The 18,732-nt window shown below is 48.9% G+C and overlaps 1 protein-coding gene across 2 annotated transcripts in view; it reads right to left on the bottom strand.

The window, feature by feature from the left end:
• The window catches only part of LOC120996645 (FH2 domain-containing protein 1-like), a 97,302-nt gene extending 85,027 nt beyond the window's left edge, over positions 1-12,275 (bottom strand). The window contains exons 1-2 of one of the 2 annotated variants that reach the window (XM_040426701.1): positions 11,239-12,275; positions 10,526-10,642 (exon numbers count right to left, since the gene is read on the bottom strand). The gene's annotated coding sequence lies outside the window, so the exon portion shown is untranslated. Of the gene's footprint in view, positions 1-10,525 lie in introns of both variants that reach the window. The other variant, XM_040426702.1, reaches the window with a different exon arrangement.
• Positions 12,276-18,732: the final 6,457 nt, after the last annotated feature.

The following is an 18,732-nucleotide window of genomic DNA, read 5'->3' on the forward strand; positions in this document are numbered from 1 at the left end:
CGCCAACATATTCCGCAGTGCCTTACAATTCAGGGGTTGATGTACTTCTACTATTACTACTTCTGGCTGGACAGCTGCTGCCACTACTGCCCACATTCTGGCTCTGGGAGGAGAAGGCCTGGGTCTTTCGCTTTGAACCCTTCCATACACGAACCCTTCCATATGAAAACTCACATTTTCCTAAATGCAGTCACGGCTTTGGTACACAGTCACACATATTATAGAACATTTATAGAAAAGTTGCGAGTGTCTTTTCTTTAACTTAAAAGACATAGGCGCAATAAATGTCCTTCCTTTACTGCAAACACAGTGAACACTGCTATTGACAATTTACCATGGGAATAATGCAGTGTTGGTGCTAGTAAGAATTTTCCCTACGTTGTTATTTTGTCACCACCATGGTCATGGTCGTGATTCTTGAACCGCACGCTGTTGCCTGCGGTCTGGTTTGGTTGTTCAATCACAGGTGAGGGCCGCTAGTATGTTGCCTCACTTGTGGTTGCCGCTGGCAACATTGTGTATGTGGCAGTAGAGCAGCTGGAGCTGGTTGCTAGGCTGCTCGCTGTCATAGCAGGCGGTTGTCTAAGGCAACTTGTGTTATATGTGTGCACTTTCCATGTTTGGTGTGCACGGGGTTGTTTGTGTGTTCACTTCCCCTTTAAGTTGCTGTCTTCCCTTGTCTGGTTTTGGAAGGGTTAATTCCCTTCTCTGTCTGTGAACACTGGGTGTGTCTGAGTGTGGGTGTGGTTACTTTGGGCTATAAAGCCTTTCTGGAGAGCTGATACTGAGGGGTACTTCAGCCATGGTTGCTGGAGGCATCCTCCTGGTTATTTACCATCTGCCAGTGGGGGCCACCCTTGTGGTCATAAAATGATGTTACATGGTGTTATGAAGGTGTGTGTGTGTGTGGTTTCCTTGTCATTGCAGTTTGGTAGAAGATGACTTGCCCGAGTCCTGACCTCTCCTGCAAACACCTTTGGGATCAGATGGGACATAATCTATGATGAAGGACTCATATCCCACCATCCACCAATGCTGGACCTCAATAACGTTCTGGTGTCAGAATGGAGGCAGACTGACAAATGGCTTCACCCAAAGCATCTGGTGAATTGTAAAACTCAAATTGGACAAAAACATTTGGGCAGATTTACTAGTAAAAAGTTTCCATTTTGTCGCCACATTTTGCACCGAGAAGCTGGTGTGCATGCTTTGTATCACATTTACTAACTAACCTTTCTAAACATTGTATGCCTCCACTGACAAGGCAGCGTGGCTTCGTGGGAAGGGGAGCATGGCCTGAATGCACCTCCATGTGTAGTACCTCAGAGTGGGGCACTACCGTTTTGTCACCTGGCTATGGGTTCCTATGTCTCTATCCTATCAGTATATTTATTGCAAGGTCTTCTCATTTAGTGCCTTAATATTGTTATGCAACTGTTTTTACATGTGATGTGCCTGGTTTTCCAGCAGGTGGCATATGTTCTGGCAGATTCCTTTAGAAAGAAGGGAACTAACCATTTCATTCTGCTCCCTTTGGGCAGAAGTGGGGTTTCCTATTTCCCACCACAGGAGGGGTTTTTCAGGAATTTGGGGAGTTGAGCGATAGAGTCTAAAGAGACGAGAGAAGGCGCAGGGAGGGAAGCGTTTTACCCTCCAGCTGCAGGAGCTTAGGGAAAGCAGCTCCTAGAGCAGCCTACTCCTTATATTAATAGGACTTTCTATCTTAGCGGGGGAACACGGGTCCAAGATACGCCACTCTGTTTGAGACAGTAAGCAAAACATGAAGCTAAAGATAGAATTACAGAATAGTCAAAGCCAACTGCAAGAGCCGCGCATACTGCTGGGACCATGAAAGAGAAATATCAAGTACCGTTCTGTTACAGCAAGTCTATTCCAAGTAAAGAAAAGTTAAACTTCACAAAGTCTGGACTTTATTTGGTTCCTCGCTCCAACTCAATCTCTGCAATGGAGACTGACCCCCAGGGAGGGACAGACTGAAGGTAGGAACACAAACACTAGGCCAGAGTATACCCCTCGCATCCCACACACCGGGACTACTCCCCTGGGGGGCAGCGCGCTGCACATGAGCCAAAACCTTAGTTCATTTTTAGAGTGGAACTACGCCAAATTATAGGCACCATAAACCAAGAACAGGTACTTTTTTTTTGGTGCACGAACGGAATTCTAGTATAAATCCAGTGCAGGATTTACAACGCTCCACATTTAGAAAAGTCCATGCACCTAATAGTGACTAATAATAATACTGCAGTTCACATTTACACATTACAAAGTCCGACACCACTAATAAATCTGCCCCATTGCTCCCAAGATGAAAGAAGAGCTGGCGAGCCTGACACGAAGGACCACGACAGAGAAGGGGCGCTATGGGGTCAGACATCTCTAGTCTCTGGGCACCAGCTGCTGAGTGATTGGGGTGGATCATCAATATCATGTCTGACTTCCTCATTCCCAGGTCCTGACCCGAGTCCTGGTACCGCGCCAAACCCGAGATGAATCATCTCCACCTCCCAGAGAAGATGGTGCAGCCCCTGTGTATCTAATCCTACCGGGTGTGATACTGTCTGCTGAGCTGTGTATCTAATCCTACCGGGTGTGATACTGTCTGCTGAGCTGTGTATCTAATCCTATCCTGTGTGATACTGTCTGCTGAGCTGTGTATCTAATCCTATCATGTGTGATACTGTCTGCTGAGCTGTGTATCTAATCCTACCGGGTGTGATACAGTCTGCTGAGCTGTGTATCTAATCCTATCCTGTGTGATACTGTCTGATGAGCTGTGTATCTAATCCTACCGGGTGTGATACTGTCTGCTGAGCTGTGTATCTAATCCTATCCTGTGTGATACTGTCTGCTGAGCTGTGTATCTAATCCTATCATGTGTGATACTGTCTGCTGAGCTGTGTATCTAATCCTATCCTGTGTGATACTGTCTGATGAGCTGTGTATCTAATCCTACCGGGTGTGATACTGTCTGCTGAGCTGTGTATCTAATCCTATCCTGTGTGATACTGTCTGCTGAGCTGTGTATCTAATCCTATCATGTGTGATACTGTCTGCTGAGCTGTGTATCTAATCCTACCGGGTGTGATACAGTCTGCTGAGCTGTGTATCTAATCCTATCCTGTGTGATACTGTCTGCTGAGCTGTGTATCTAATCCTATCCTGTGTGATACTGTCTGCTGAGCTGTGTATCTAATCCTATCCTGTGTGATACTGACTGCTGAGCTGTGTATCTAATCCTATCCTGTGTGATACTGTCTGCTGATCTGTGTATCTAATCCTATCCTGTGTGATACTGTCTGCTGATCTGTGTATCTAATCCTATCCTGTGTGATACAGTCTGCTGATCTGTGTATCTAATCCTATCCCGTGTGATACTGTCTGCTGAACTGTGTATCTAATCCTATTCTGTGTGATACTGTCTGCTGAGCTGTGTATCTAATTCTACCGGGTGTGATACAGTCTGCTGAGCTGTGTATCTAATCCAATCCTGTGTGATACTGTCTGCTGAGCTGTGTATCTAATCCTATCCTGTGTGATACTGTCTGCTGATCTGTGTATCTAATCCTATCCCGTGTGATACTGTCTGCTGAGCTGTGTATCTAATCCTATCCCGTGTGATACTGTCTGCTGAGCTGTGTATCTAACCCTCTCCTGTGTGATACTGTCTGCTGAGCTGTGTATCTAATCCTATCCTGTGTGATACTGTCTGCTGATCTGTGTATCTAATCCTATCCTGTGTGATACAGTCTGCTGATCTGTGTATCTAATCCTATCCCGTGTGATACTGTCTGCTGAACTGTGTATCTAATCCTATTCTGTGTGATACTGTCTGCTGAGCTGTGTATCTAATTCTACCGGGTGTGATACAGTCTGCTGAGCTGTGTATCTAATCCTATCCTGTGTGATACTGTCTGCTGAGCTGTGTATCTAATCCTATCCTGTGTGATACTGTCTGCTGATCTGTGTATCTAATCCTATCCCGTGTGATACTGTCTGCTGAGCTGTGTATCTAATCCTATCCCGTGTGATACTGTCTGCTGAGCTGTGTATCTAACCCTCTCCTGTGTGATACTGCCTGCTGAGCTGTGTATCTAATCCTATCCTGTGTGATACTGTCTGCTGAGCTGTGTATCTAATCCTATCCCGTGTGATACTGTCTGCTGAGCTGTGTATCTAATCCTATCCTGTGTGATACTGTCTGCTGAGCTGTGTATCTAACCCTCTCCTGTGTGATACTGCCTGCTGAGCTGTGTATCTAATCCTATCCTGTGTGATACTGTCTGCTGAGCTGTGTATCTAATCCTATCCTGTGTGATACTGCCTGCTGAGCTGTGTATCTAATCTTATCCTGTGTGATACCGTCTGCTGTGCTGTGTATCTAATCCTATTCTATGCGATACTGTCTGCTGAGCTGTGTATCTAATCCTATCCTGTGTGATACTGTCTGCTGAGCTGTGTATCTAATCTTATCCTGTGTGATACCGTCTGCTGTGCTGTGTATCTAATCCTATTCTATGTGATACTGTCTGCTGAGCTGTGTATCTAATCCTATCCTGTGTGATACTGTCTGCTGAGCTGTGTATCTAATCCTATCCCGTGTGATACTGTCTGCTGAGCTGTGTATCTAATCCTCTCCTGTGTGATACTGTCTGCTGAGCTGTGTATCTAATCCTCTCCTGTGTGATACTGTCTGCTGAGCTGTGTATCTAATCCTATCCTGTGTGATACTGTCTGCTGAGCTGTGTATCTAATCCTATCCTGTGTGATACAGTCTGCTGACCCGTGTATCTAATCCTATCCTGTGTGATACACCCTGCTGAGCTGTGTATCTAATCCTATCCTGTGTGATACTGCCTGCTGAGCTGTGTATCTAATCCTATCCTGTGTGATACTGTCTGCTGAGCTGTGTATCTAATCCTGTCCTGTGTGATACTGTCTGCTGAGCTGTGTATCTAATCCTATCCTGTGTGATACTGTCTGCTGAGCTGTGTATCTAATCCTATCCTGTGTGATACTGCCTGCTGAGCTGTGTATCTAATCCTCTCCTGTGTGATACTGTCTGCTGAGCTGTGTATCTAATCATATCCTGTGTGATACGGTCTGCTGAGCTGTGTATCTAATCCCATAATGTGTGATACTGTCTGCTGAGCTTTGTATCTAATCTTATACTATGTGATACTGTCTGCTGAGCTGTGTATCTAATCCTATCCTGTGTGATACTGTCTGCTGAGCTGTGTATCTAATCCTATCCTGTGTGATACTGTCTGCTGAGCTGTGTATCTAATCCTATCCTGTGTGATACTGTCTGCTGAGCTGTGTATCTAATCCTATCCTGTGTGATACTGTCTGCTGAGCTGTGTATCTAATCCTATCCTGTGTGATACTGTCTGCTGAGCTGTGTATCTAATCCTATCCTGTGTGATACTGTCTGCTGAGCTGCGTATCTAATCCGATGAGGTGTGATACTGTCTGCTGAGATGTGTATCTAATCTTATCCTAATACAGTACTGGCTTTTGATTGGGCGGAGAGATTTTTTGAGCCCCTATCTCTCCAGGGCCCGAGCCCCTCCTGTGGTCATATCCCAGGTGGGGCGGTGGTCTCTCTCCTCGCCGTCTGATGGACATGGTCATGCAGAGAACACTGGTCATGGTGGGAACATCTTTGCTGCTTAGGTGTATCCAGAGTGGAGACGATTGGAGATGGTCAATGCCAAGCAGGACTCCTGGTGACCTCAGTGACAGATGGCACCTGAGGAACCACCGCCCCGAGGGTAACGGGGCCCAGGGACACAGACGCCCTGATGTAACAGCACAAGGAGAATCCTGCACAAAAAGCCACCCCTCCAACTCTGTCCTATACACACTCAATCCCGCCCTGTGCGCTTGGTGCCCCCACACAGGAGAATGCCCCCTTGGTGATTGGGGTGGTCTGTAAGTCACCCGGTTATGATCATGTGATCGCGGTGGTCGGTGTGTCACCGGGTTATGATCATGTGATTGGGGTGGTCTGTGTGTCACCGGGTTATGATCATGTGATCGGGGTGGTCGGTGTGTCACCGGGTTATGATCATGTGATCGGGGTGGTCGGTGTGTTACCGGGTTATGATCATGTGATCGGGGTGGTCGGTGTGTCACCGGGTTATGATCATGTGATCGGGGTGGTCGGTGTGTCACAGAGTTGTGGATGGTCTGGCGGTGGTCGGTGTGTCACCGGGTTATGATCATGTGATCGGGGTGGTCGGTGTGTCACAGAGTTGTGGATGGTCTGGCGGTGGTCGGTGTGTCACCGGGTTATGATCATGTGATCGGGGTGGTCGGTGTGTTACCGGGTTATGATCATGTGATCGGGGTGGTCGGTGTGTCACCGGGTTATGATCATGTGATCGGGGTGGTCGGTGTGTCACCGGGTTATGATCATGTGATCGGGGTGGTCGGTGTGTCACAGAGTTGTGGATGGTCTGGCGGTGGTCGGTGTGTCACCGGGTTATGATCATGTGATCAGGGTGGTCGGTGTGTCACCGGGTTATGATCATGTGATCGGGGTGGTCGGTGTGTCACCGGGTTATGATCATGTGATCGGGGTGGTCGGTGTGTCACAGAGTTGTGGATGGTCTGGCGGTGGTCGGTGTGTCACCGGGTTATGATCATGTGATCAGGGTGGTCGGTGTGTCACCGGGTTATGATCATGTGATTGGGGTGGTCGGTGTGTCACAGAGTTGTGGATGGTCTGGCGGTGGTCAGGCTCTTCTTATGGCTGGAGGGTGCTACGTGTCTCATGTGATGCGGTCGTTTCACCTGAGATCTTCCCTCCCTGCAGCACTTTGCTCTTCAGGGTTAATATTTTGGTGTCTGACTCCATTTACTCTTCCTTGTGATGCAGAGCGGTTTGTGTGGCGCAGAATAGTGTGTTGTTCTAGGCCTGCGCCGCCCGCTCCCTTGAACAACAGGCTTTGTGCAGAGGGTTTAGAGCGGCACAGAGCGTGACCTCCGCTGGATGCTTGTGCTGCTCCAGGTGTCCTCTCCACCCAGGACACACAGGAGGTGACCCGGGACCGGCTGCTATTCCTGGCTTCCACTATTCAGCCCTCTGAAAACATTTCATGAAGTTCATTTCCCAGAATGCACATAGGTGTGCAACAGATGTGCAAGATGTGGCTGGAGCCGAGATGCCCTGCAGAATGTCAGGGAGGAGCAACGTTCTGCAGATGAGTATCTGCTCATCAATGGAGGTAAACATGCCTGCCACATCATAATTAGCAAGACATTTCAGGAGAAGAGAAAGAACCCAGATCTGACACAGCGGATCAGAACCAGGACCACATCAGAGCCCAAATCACAAGATCAAAGTCCTGCAAGGACTCAGAAACGAGGCCCAAGAGAATCGTGTGGATCTGGAGATCCCTGGAGCTGTTCTCACACTGTTTGAGGGGGTAAAAATGTATGCCAGCCAGATATGGTTTGTGTTTCGGATGATTGTATACACCCCAGTGGTGTGACATGGCCAGCGGTGTACCCCACCTCATCACCCACAAGGCTGGGTCACCATTCTGTAGAGTTATTTCATGTTCTCTCCTCCAGTCACATCCAAAGCTGCGTTCCAGATTATTGTTTTGGCTGCCCATGGGAACTGATGGTGGATACTGGGCACCACCTGTCTTCTGAGATCCCACCAGTTTTATTGTGTTATTGATCAGATTGGAGGCCTCAGGGTTAAAGGCCGTTCAATTCCCCCCATATAACACTCTGATAATGATGGCTTCCCCTCCTGGCTGAGACATAACACAGGTCACGGTACATGTTGTGTAGAGCTCCGGGTGGTGAACATTCAGTCACAGCCGTGAATCAGCTCCATAAACTGCACTGAGACCCATCATTAACCTTTTTATAGGATGATCCAGAAGTTGTGATGTTTTATTCATGTGCATGGAAATCTCTGCATTCCCATCTGGGTCTTCTGGTTCCAAACACTGCTCAAATTCCACCATGAGGTGACCCTGCTAGGTCACCCTCATACAACAGAGAGCACCTACAAAAAGACCACGGCAGAAGAAGACCACCTAGACAGACGAGATGTGGTCTTTATCTGCCGTTAATCTTCTTTCTTTCTACCATCACCGTATCACCATTTCATAACTCTACTTATAATACACCCCGCTCCACCTTCATACAACACAGATGACCTACCACAATTTGATCATCATGTCATAACCCCAATAACTGATAATCCACCTGTCCTCCACCTTCATACAACATAGACCACCTATGATCATCTCGTCACCATATCATGCCTCCAACTACTCATAATTCACCTGTCCTCCACCTTCTTATGATGTAGGCCACCCACAACCATCTTATCACCATGCCATACCTCCAACTACTCATAATCCACCTGTCCTCCACCTTCATACAACATAGACCACCCATGATCATCTTGTCACCATATCATACCTCCAACTACTCATAATTCACCTGTCCTCCACCTTCTTATGATGTAGGCCACCCACAACCATCTTATCACCATGCCATACCTCCAACTACTCATAATCCACCAGACCTCCACCTTCATACAACACAGAACACCCACCACCATTTAATTACGATATCATAACCGAAACCACTGATAATTAACCTGTGATCCACCTTCTTACAACACAGAACACACTCCACCATCTTATCACTTATCATACTTGTCATACTTATGATAATTCACTTTTCCATCACCTTCATACATAAAATACTACTCATTAATCCATGTATCCTCCACCTTGATACAACATAGACCACCCACCACCATCTTATTACTGTCATATCCTCAATTGCTAATAATCCACCTGTCCTCCACCTTCATAAAACAAAGGCCACCCTCCACCAGCTAACTACCATCATACATCCAACTACTGAGAATTCACAAGATCTCCTCCTTCATACAAGGCAGAGTACCATTAACCAACTTATCACTATGTCCATCTACTGATAGTCCATGTGTCCTTCACCTCCATACAACACTGACCAACCACCAACGTCTCATCACACCAACTACGGTACTGTATTGCATGAAGGCATAATAGAGTAATACGTTGGTGTGGGTAGTCTGTCCTCCACCTTCATAGAGTATAGACCAACCACATTCATCTTATCACTAATGGTCCTATTTAGAGATGAGCGAATCCAATCCTACGAAGTGGAATTCGATCCGAATTTCAGGATAAATTCGATTTGCCTCGAAGCCAAATTTCCTCATGATTTGATTTAACCTGAAATAGTGTAAAAAACAAAAAAATTCATACTTACCTCCTCCATTTGCTCGCAACGGACCGCCAGCCTCCATCTTGATTGAAGATCTAGGTCAAAATCCTGTGCGTGGTGACGTCATACGTGTGATGACGTAATCTAAGTTAAATCTTCTGATTCATATTTCTAGTTTATCCTCCACATTCACAACCCACAACCATCTTACATTCATGTCAAACCTCCAACTATTTGCTGACCTGTGTTGGTCTCAGACGTGGACAACTCTCATAAGTCTCCTTAATGAACCACAAGCACAAAGTCACAAATTCTACCTTTTCATCGTTCACCTCCCCACAACCTTCATCCAGCACACGCCATCCAACAGACTGTGGCCTCTCAATGTAAGGCCTCATGCACACAAGCGTTGTTTGTTTCCGTGTACGTTCCGTTTTTTTTGTGGACTTATTCATTTCAATGGGTCCGCAAAAAACGGGGACAGCGCACCGTGTGCTGTCCGCATCAGTATGTCTGTTCCGTTGCACAGAAAAAAAAAATTGCGCATGTCCTATTTTTTTCTAGTTTGCGGACAAGGATAGGCATTATTACAATGGATCCGCAAAAAAAAAAACGGATGCCATACGGAACGTCATCCGTTTTTTTAGCATATCCGCAATTTGCGGACCGCAAGACACATACGGTCGTGTGCATGTAGCCTAAAGGCGGGTTTAGATGGGCTGATGGAGCGGTCAGGAAGGAAGCGTTTCTATGCAGGGATCTCCTTCACGGTATGAGGATCAGGGTCACCTAGACCACATGATCTCCTGCCCAGAAACGATGATTGATGCGCCCGCATGACCAGCAGAATCACTTTATGAACCAGCGTTTTGCTTTTTCATTGGGTGTTTGGCAGCACCTTTAGATGGACAGATTGTCGGAATGGCAGGAATGGTCGTTCCTGATAATCTGGACAATTATTGGTTCGTCTAAATCCACCTTAAGACACGAGGTCCTGGAGATACAGTTTGTGGCCTCTGTTGGTGGTAGCACAGCTGTTCTCTCCCAGCATAAAATAAATCTGGAATCATGAAGCTGATGGCCTTCAAAATGGCAATCACAGGAACCGGGATCTGATCTGATGGAAAATGCTGGACTCCAGAGGCCCCCAAAGACTGTCACTATGATATAAACCTAAATAACTATACATTTATACAGTCACGATATATATACCAATCCATCTACACATAAAACCAACCGCTGAGGCTCTACCTACCTTACTCTGCTGGGCACTCCTCGCACCTCTCGGAAGAGCCTCTCTCAATTGCTTGACCCGGCTAGACTGATCCACATCCAATGAAGGTCTTGGTTGTCTCACAGAGACAGATATGATCTGGAGTCCAAGTGTACACAGAGTTAATACATCTATACTCCCCTCAAGTAAGAGGACATATGTCAACAAAGAAGGTACTGGAAGGCTCTATTCATTGCTGCCCCTCATTCCACAGGTTCTCTCTCATGGAGCCAGTCCAGGCTCCATCACTACATGTCTCTATTAGATGAGGAACATCTGATGGGCTGAAGCTACAATTACACAGTTGGATAGATGGTGCTGAAGTTCCTGTGAGATTAGATGCAGAAGTCTCTACATGACGCATCCCTCTCCGGCTGTATCTGATGCTTAAAGGATGTCACCTCGGAATGGAATGTGTCTATTGAATGGAGTGTGTGTTTGGATGTCTCTATAGGAGAGAGAGCCTGTCTGACTGGTTGCTGCTGGATTGTGTCTCCTCAGGATGTAGCACATGTGAAAGATGGAGTCTTCTGGATCTATACGATGTACTGAATCTTCTGAAGATGCACAGAGGTCATGGGAGATGTCTCTTTAGGGCACTGTGTAGTATTGACTATTCACAAATTGCCATCCTCAGGATGGGGGTCTGACAAAATCTCTGTATAGGATGGAGGGGGACTCTGGCAGTCTCCTACCTATGTATAGAAGGAAGTGTCTTTGGTGGGCTCTTTCATTTGGATGGAGTGTTTCTTCAGGATGGAGTGTCTGTGGCAGACTCTTTCTTTTGGATGGAGTGTCTGTGGCAGGCTGTCTCTTCTGGATGGAGTGTCTGTGGCAGGCTGTCTCTTTTGGATTAAGTGTCTGTGGCAGGCTGTCTCTTCTAGATTAAGTGTCTATGGCAGGCTGTCTCTTCTGGATGGAGTGTCTATGGCAGGCTGTCTCTTCTGGATGGAGTGTCTTTGGCAGGCTGTCTCTTCTGGATGGAGTATCTGTTGCAGACTCTCTGTTGGATGGAGTGTCTGTGGGAGGCTGTCTCTGACAAGATGGAGTGTCTGTGGCAGGCTCTCTCTTTTGGATGGAGTGTCTGTGGCAGGCTGTCTCTTCTGGATGTAGTGTCTGAGGCAGGCTGTCTCTTCTGGATGTAGTATCTGTTGCAGACTCTCTTTTGGATGGAGTGTCTGTGGCAGGCTGTCTCTTCTGGATGGAGTGTGTCTCTTTTGGATGTAGTGTCTGTGGCAGGCTCTCTCTTTTGGATGGAGTGTCTGTGGCAGGCTGTCTCTTCTGGATGTAGTGTCTGAGGCAGGCTGTCTCTTCTGGATGTAGTATCTGTTGCAGACTCTCTTTTGGATGGAGTGTCTGTGGCAGGCTGTCTCTTCTGGATGGAGTGTGTCTCTTTTGGATGTAGTGTCTGTGGCAGGCTCTCTCTTTTGGATGGAGTGTCTGTGGCAGGCTGTCTCTTCTGGATGGAGTGTCTGTGGCAGGCTGTCTCTTCTGGATGGAGTGTGTCTCTTTTGGATGGAGTGTCTGTGGCAGGCTCTCTCTTTTGGATGGAGTGTCTGTGGCAGGCTGTCTCTTCTGGATGGAGTGTGTCTCTTTTGGATAGAGTGTCTGTGGCAGGCTCTCTCTTTTGGATGGAGTGTCTGTGGCAGGCTCTCTCTTTTGGATGGAGTGTCTGTGGCAGGCTCTCTCTTTTGGATGGAGTGTCTGTGGCAGGCTCTCTCTTTTGGATGGAGTGTCTGTAGCAGGCTCTCTCTTTTGGGTGGAGTGTCGGTGGCAGGCTCTCTCTTTTGGATGGAGTGTCTGTAGCAGGCTCTCTCTTTTGGGTGGAGTGTCGGTGGCAGGCTCTCTCTTTTGGATGGAGTGTCTGTGGCAGGCTCTCTCTTTTGGATGGAGTGTCTGTGGCAGGCTCTCTCTTTTGGATGGAGTGTCTGTGGCAGGCTCTCTCTTTTGGATGGAGTTTCTGTGGCAGGCTCTCTCTTTTGGATGGAGTGTCTGTAGCAGGCTCTCTCTTTTGGGTGGAGTGTCGGTGGCAGGCTCTCTCTTTTGGATGGAGTGTCTGTAGCAGGCTCTCTCTTTTGGGTGGAGTGTCTGTGGCAGGCTCTCTCTTTTGGATGGAGTGTCTGTGGCAGGCTCTCTCTTTTGGATGGAGTGTCTGTGGCAGGCTCTCTCTTTTGGATGGAGTGTCTGTGGCAGGCTCTCTCTTTTGGGTGGAGTGTCTGTGGCAGGCTCTCTCTTTTGGATGGAGTGTCTGTGGCAGGCTCTCTCTTTTGGATGGAGTGTCTGTAGCAGGCTCTCTCTTTTGGATGTAGTGTCTGTGGCAGGCTGTCTCTTCTGGATGTAGTGTCTGTGGCAGGCTGTCTCTTCTGGATGGAGTGTCTATGGCAGGCTGTCTCTTCTGGATGTAGTGTCTGTGGCAGGCTGTCTCTTCTGGATGGAGTGTCTGTGGCAGGCTGTCTCTTTTGGATGGAGTGTCTGTGGCAGGCTGTCTCTTCTGGATGGAGTGTCTGTGGCAGGCTGTCTCTTTTGGATTTAGTGTCTGTGGCAGGCTGTCTCTTCTGGATGTAGTGTCTGTGGCAGGCTGTCTCTTCTGGATGTAGTGTCTGTGGCAGGCTGTCTCTTCTGGATGGAGTGTCTGTGGCAGGCTGTCTCTTCTGGATGGAGTGTCTATGGCAGGCTGTCTCTTCTGGATGTAGTGTCTGTGGCAGGCTGTCTCTTCTGGATGGAGTGTCTGTGGCAGGCTGTCTCTTCTGGATGGAGTGTCTGTGGCAGGCTGTCTCTTCTGGATGTAGTGTCTGTGGCAGGCTGTCTCTTCTGGATGTAGTGTCTGTGGCAGGCTGTCTCTTCTGGATGGAGTGTGTCTCTGGCAGGATGGAGCACGTCAGGCCGGCTGCCTCCGCAGGAGGACTGTCAGGTATTGTGGAGGAGTTGGTTGGACCGGTCGCTCCTGTAGCAGTGGGCGGGGCTCTGAGGGCTGACAATCTATAGTTATGTATAGCCTGTCCTTCCTGTCAGGCAGCAGGCTCCGCCTCTCACATACATTATCTCCACGCTGCCTGATATATGCATCTCTGGGTGTCTCACCTATTAACAGTAATTACCTCCAGGTACGACAAGTTCTGCTAGTATTACTAAACTATAAAACTCTTCTCTTCATGCATGTCTCTATTACGTGTCTAATCTGTAGTAATAAAACAATGGAAGCTCCCAACAAAAAGGTTTACAGATCAAGAGACGCAGAGGAGAAAAGAACAGCATCAGAAGTAAGAACAGCATCAGGAGGAAGAACAGCATCAGGAAAACCACACCAGGGGGAAAAACATCAGGAAGAACAGCATCAGGAAAACACACACCAGGAGGAAAAACATCAGGAAGAACAGCATCAGAAGTATGAACAACATCAGGAGGAAGAACAGCATCAGGAGGAAGAACAGCATCAGGAAAACCACACCAGGGGGAAAAACATCAGGAGGAAGAACAGCATCAGGAAAACACACACCAGGAGGAAAAACATCAGGAGGAAGAACAGCATCAGGAAAACCACACCAGGGGGAAATACATCAGGAAGAACAGCATCAGGAAGACACACACCAGGAGGAAAAACATCAGGAAGAACAGCATCAGAAGTAAGAACAACACCAGGAGGAAGAACAGCATCAGGAAGACACACACCAGGGGGAAATACATCAGGAAGAACAGCATCAGAAGTAAGAACAACATCAGGAGGAAGAACAGCATCAGGAAAACCACACCAGGGGGAAATACATCAGGAAGAACAGCATCAGAAAGACACGCACCAGGAGGAAAAACATCAGGAAGAACAGCTTGAGAAGTAAAGACAACATCAGGAGGAAGAACAGCATCAGGAAGACCCACACCAGGAGGAAAAACATCAGGAAGAACAGCATCAGGAAGACACGCACCAGGGGGAAAAACATCAGGATCAGGAGGACAAGCACCAGGAGGAAAAGCATCAGGAAGAAGAACAGCATCAGAAGTAAATACAACATCAGGAAGAAGAACAGCATCAGGAAGACACACACCAGGAGGAAAAACATCAGGAAGAACAGCATCAGGAAGACACACACCAGAAGGAAAAACATCAGAAAGAACAGCATCAGAAGTAAGAACAACATCAGGAGGACAAGCATCAGGAAGACATACACCAGGAGGAAAAACATCAGGAAGAACAGCATTAGGAAGACACACACCAAGAGGAAAAATATCAGGAGGACACGCACCAGGAGGAAAAGCATCAGGAAGAAGAACAGCATCAGAAGTAAGAACATCATCAGAAAGAAGAACTGCATCAGGAGGACATGTACCAGGAGGAAAAGCATCAGGAAGAACAGCATCAGAAGTAAAAACAACATCAGGAGGAAGAACAGCATCAGTAAGACACAGACCAAAAGGAAAAGCATCAGGAAGAACAGCATCAGAAGAAAGAACGACATCAGGAAGGAGAACAGCATCAGAAGTAAGAACAACATCAGGAGGAAGAACAGCATTAGGAGGACATGCACCAGAAGGAAAAGGATTAGGAAGAACAGCATCAGAAGTAAGAACAACATCAGGAGGACAAGCATCAGGAAGACACACACCAGGAGGAAAAACATCAGGAATAACAGCATCAGGAAGACACACACCAGAAGAAAAAACATCAGGAGGACAAGCACCAGGAGGAAAAGCATCAGGAAGAAGAACAGCATCAGAAGTAAGAAAAGCATCAGGAAGAACAGCTTTAGAAGTAAGAACAACATCAGGAAGGAGAACAGCATCAGGGACACGCACATCAGGAGGAAAAACACCAGGAAGAACAGCATCAGAAGTAAGAACAACATCAGGATAAAGAACAGCACCAGGAGGACATGCACCTGGAAGACAAGCACCAGGAGGAAAAGCATCAGGAGGAACAGCATCAGAAGTAAGAACATCAGGAGGAAGAACAGCATCAGGAGGACAAGCACCAGGAAAACAAGCACAGGAGGAAAAGCATCAGGAAGAACAGCATCAGAAGTAAGAACAACATCAGGAGGAAGAACAGCATCAGAAGGAACAGCATCAGGAAGACAAGCACCAGGAGGAAAGGTATACGGAGGACACGCATCAGGAAGAAGAACAGCATCAGAAGTAAGAACAACATCAGGAAGAAGAACAGCATCAGAAGTAAGAACAACATCAGATAGAAGAACAACATCAGGAGGACACGCACCAGGAGGGAAAAGCATCAGGAAGAACAGCATCAGAAATAAGAGCAACATCAGGAAGACACACACCAGGAAGAAAAGCATCAGGAGGACAAGCACCAGGAGAAAAGCATCAGGAAGAAGAACAGCATCAGAAGTAAGGACAACATCAGGAAGAAGAACGGCATCAGGAGGACATGCACCAGGAGGAAAAGCATCAGGAAGAACAACATCAGGAGGAAGAACAGCATCAGGAGGACACTCACCCAGGAAGACAAGCACCAGGAGGAAAAGAATCAGGAAGAACAGCATCAGAAGTAAGAACAACATCAGGAGGAAGAACAGCATCAGGAAGACAAGTTCCGGGAATACAAGCATCAGGAGGAAAAGCATCATGAAGAAGAGCATCATAAGTAAGAACAACAGCATCAGGAAGACAAGCACCAGGAGGAAAGGCATCAGGAGGACAAGCATCAGAAGGAAAAACAGGAGGAAAAAGCAACAGCAGGGAGAACAGCATCAGAAGGAACAGCATCAGGAAGACAAGTACCATGAGGACAAGCATCAGAAGGAAAAATAGCATCAGGATGAAAAATAGTATCAGAAGGAAAAACTGCATCAGGGGGACAGGCATCAGGAGGAACAACAGCATCAGAAGAAATAACAATATCGAGAGGAAAAACATCAGGAGGAAGAACAGCATCAGAAGGAAGAACAGCATAGGGAGGAAGAACAGCATCAAGCGGAAGAACAGGATCAGAAGGAAGAACAGCATCAGGAGTAAGAACGGCATCGTGAGGAAGAACAGCATCAGGAGGTAGAACAGCATCAGGAGGTAGAACAGCATCAGGAGGAAGAACGCCATCAAGAGGAAGAACGCCATCAAGAGGAAGAACAGCATCAGGAGGAAGAATGGGATCAGGAGGAAGAATGGGATCAGGAGGAAGAACGGGATCAGGAGGAAGAATGGGATCAGGAGGAAAGAAGCCATGCATCAGAATGAAGAACAGCATCAGAAAGAATAGCATCAGGAGAACGAGCAGCAGAAGACATAGCAGAATAGTAAGGAAAGATCAGAAGAAGCAGGAAGAGCAGCAGCAACAGGAAGAATGACAGAAAGAAAAGCCCAGCATCAGGAGGTGCAGGAGCAGTATAGCTTTACCAAGGACACATCATAAACAGCACAAGAAAAAGCAGGAGGACACACCTAAGTAGCAGGAAAACAAACAGCAGCACGAGCACAGAGTAGGAGCAGCAGCACGAGCATCAGGGCGTAGCTAGAAGTGACTGGGCCCCACAGCAAACTTTTGTGCGGGCCCCCCTCAACCCCCGCCGCATTTTGCAACGCCATCCTCCCATGCAAACCCCACTCCTTTGGCTAGTCAAGATCGCAGACAGGGGCCAGGTGCAGGGGGGTGCAGACAAGGGCCAGGGGCACAAACAAGGGCCAGGTGGGGCACATACAAGGGCCAGGGAGGTGCCTACAAGGGCTGGGGGCACAGGCCAGGACCAGAGGGTCACAGATAAGACCCAGGGGCACAAACAATGTCCAGGGGCACAAACAAGGGCCAGGGGCGAAGACAAGGGAAAGCGGCGCAGAAAAGAGTCAGGGGGGCGCAGAAAAGGGCCAGGGGGGCACAGACAAGGGCCAGGGAGGTGCAGACAGGGGCCGGGGGCACAGGCCAGGGGGGGTGCAGATAAGGGCCAGGGGGGTGCAGATAAGTGCCAGGGGGGGCACAAACAAGGGCCAGGGGGGACAGGCCAGGGTCAGGGGAGGATAGACAAGGACCCGGGGGGCACAGGGCTAGGGGGGTGCAGATAAGGGCCAAGGGGGCACAAACAAGGGCCAGGGGGGTGCAGACAGGGGTCAGGGGGGGGACAGGTCGGGGTCAGGGGGACAGACAGGGGCCAGGGGGGCACAGGCCAGGGCCAGGGGGGTGCAGATAAAGGCCAGAGGGGGCACAGACAAGGGCCAGGGAGGTGCAGACAGGGGCCGGAGGGCACAGGCCAGGGGGGGTGCAGATAAGGGCCAGGGGGGCACAAACAAGGGCCAGGGGGGACAGGCTAGGGTCAGGGGGGGATAGACAGGGGCCAGGGCGGTGCAGATAAGGGCCAAGGGGGCACAAACAAGGGCCAGGGGGGTGCAGACAGGGGCCAGGGGGGGACAGGTCAGGGCCAGGGAGATGCAGACAGAAGTAGCAGGAAAACAAACAGCAGCATAGAATTACTAAGCACAGAGTAGGAGCAGCAGCATGAGCATCATGGGCGTAGCTAGAAGTGATTGGGCCCCACAGCAAACTTTTGTGCGGGCCCCCCTCAACCCCCGCCGCACTTCGCAACTCCATCCTCCCATGCAAACCCCACTCCTTTGGCTAGTCAAGATCGCAGACAGGGGCCAGGAGCAGGGGGGTGCAGACAAGGGCCAGGGGCACAAACAAGGGCCAGGTGGGGCACATACAAGGGCCAGGGAGGGCACATACAAGGGCCAGGGAGGTGCAGACAGGGGCTGGGGGCACAGGCCAGGACCAGAGGGTCGCAGATAAGACCCAGGGGCACAAACAATGTCCAGGGGCACAAACAAGGGCCAGGGGTGCAGACAAGGGTAAGGGGCGCAGAAAAGAGTCAGGTGGGGCACATACAAGGGCCAGGGAGGGCACATACAAGGGCCAGGGAGGTGCAGACAGGGGCTGGGGGCACAGGCCAGGACCAGAGGGTCGCAGATAAGACCCAGGGGCACAAACAATGTCCAGGGGCACAAACAAGGGCCAGGGGCGCAGACAAGGGTAAGGGGCGCAGAAAAGAGTCAGGGGGGGCACAGAAAAGGGCCAGGGGGGCACAGACAAGGGACCAGGGGGGCATAGACTAGGGACTAGGGGGGCACAGACAAGGGCCAGGGAGGTGCAGACAAGGGCCGGAGGGCACAGGCCAGGGGGGGTGCAGATAAGGGCCAGGGGGATGAAGATAAGGGCCAGGGGGGACAGGCCAGGGTCAGGGGGGGATAGACAG

Source organism: Bufo bufo, chromosome 3 (assembly GCF_905171765.1).
Source record: "Bufo bufo chromosome 3, aBufBuf1.1, whole genome shotgun sequence".
NCBI classification, from domain to species: Eukaryota; Metazoa; Chordata; class Amphibia; order Anura; family Bufonidae; genus Bufo; species Bufo bufo.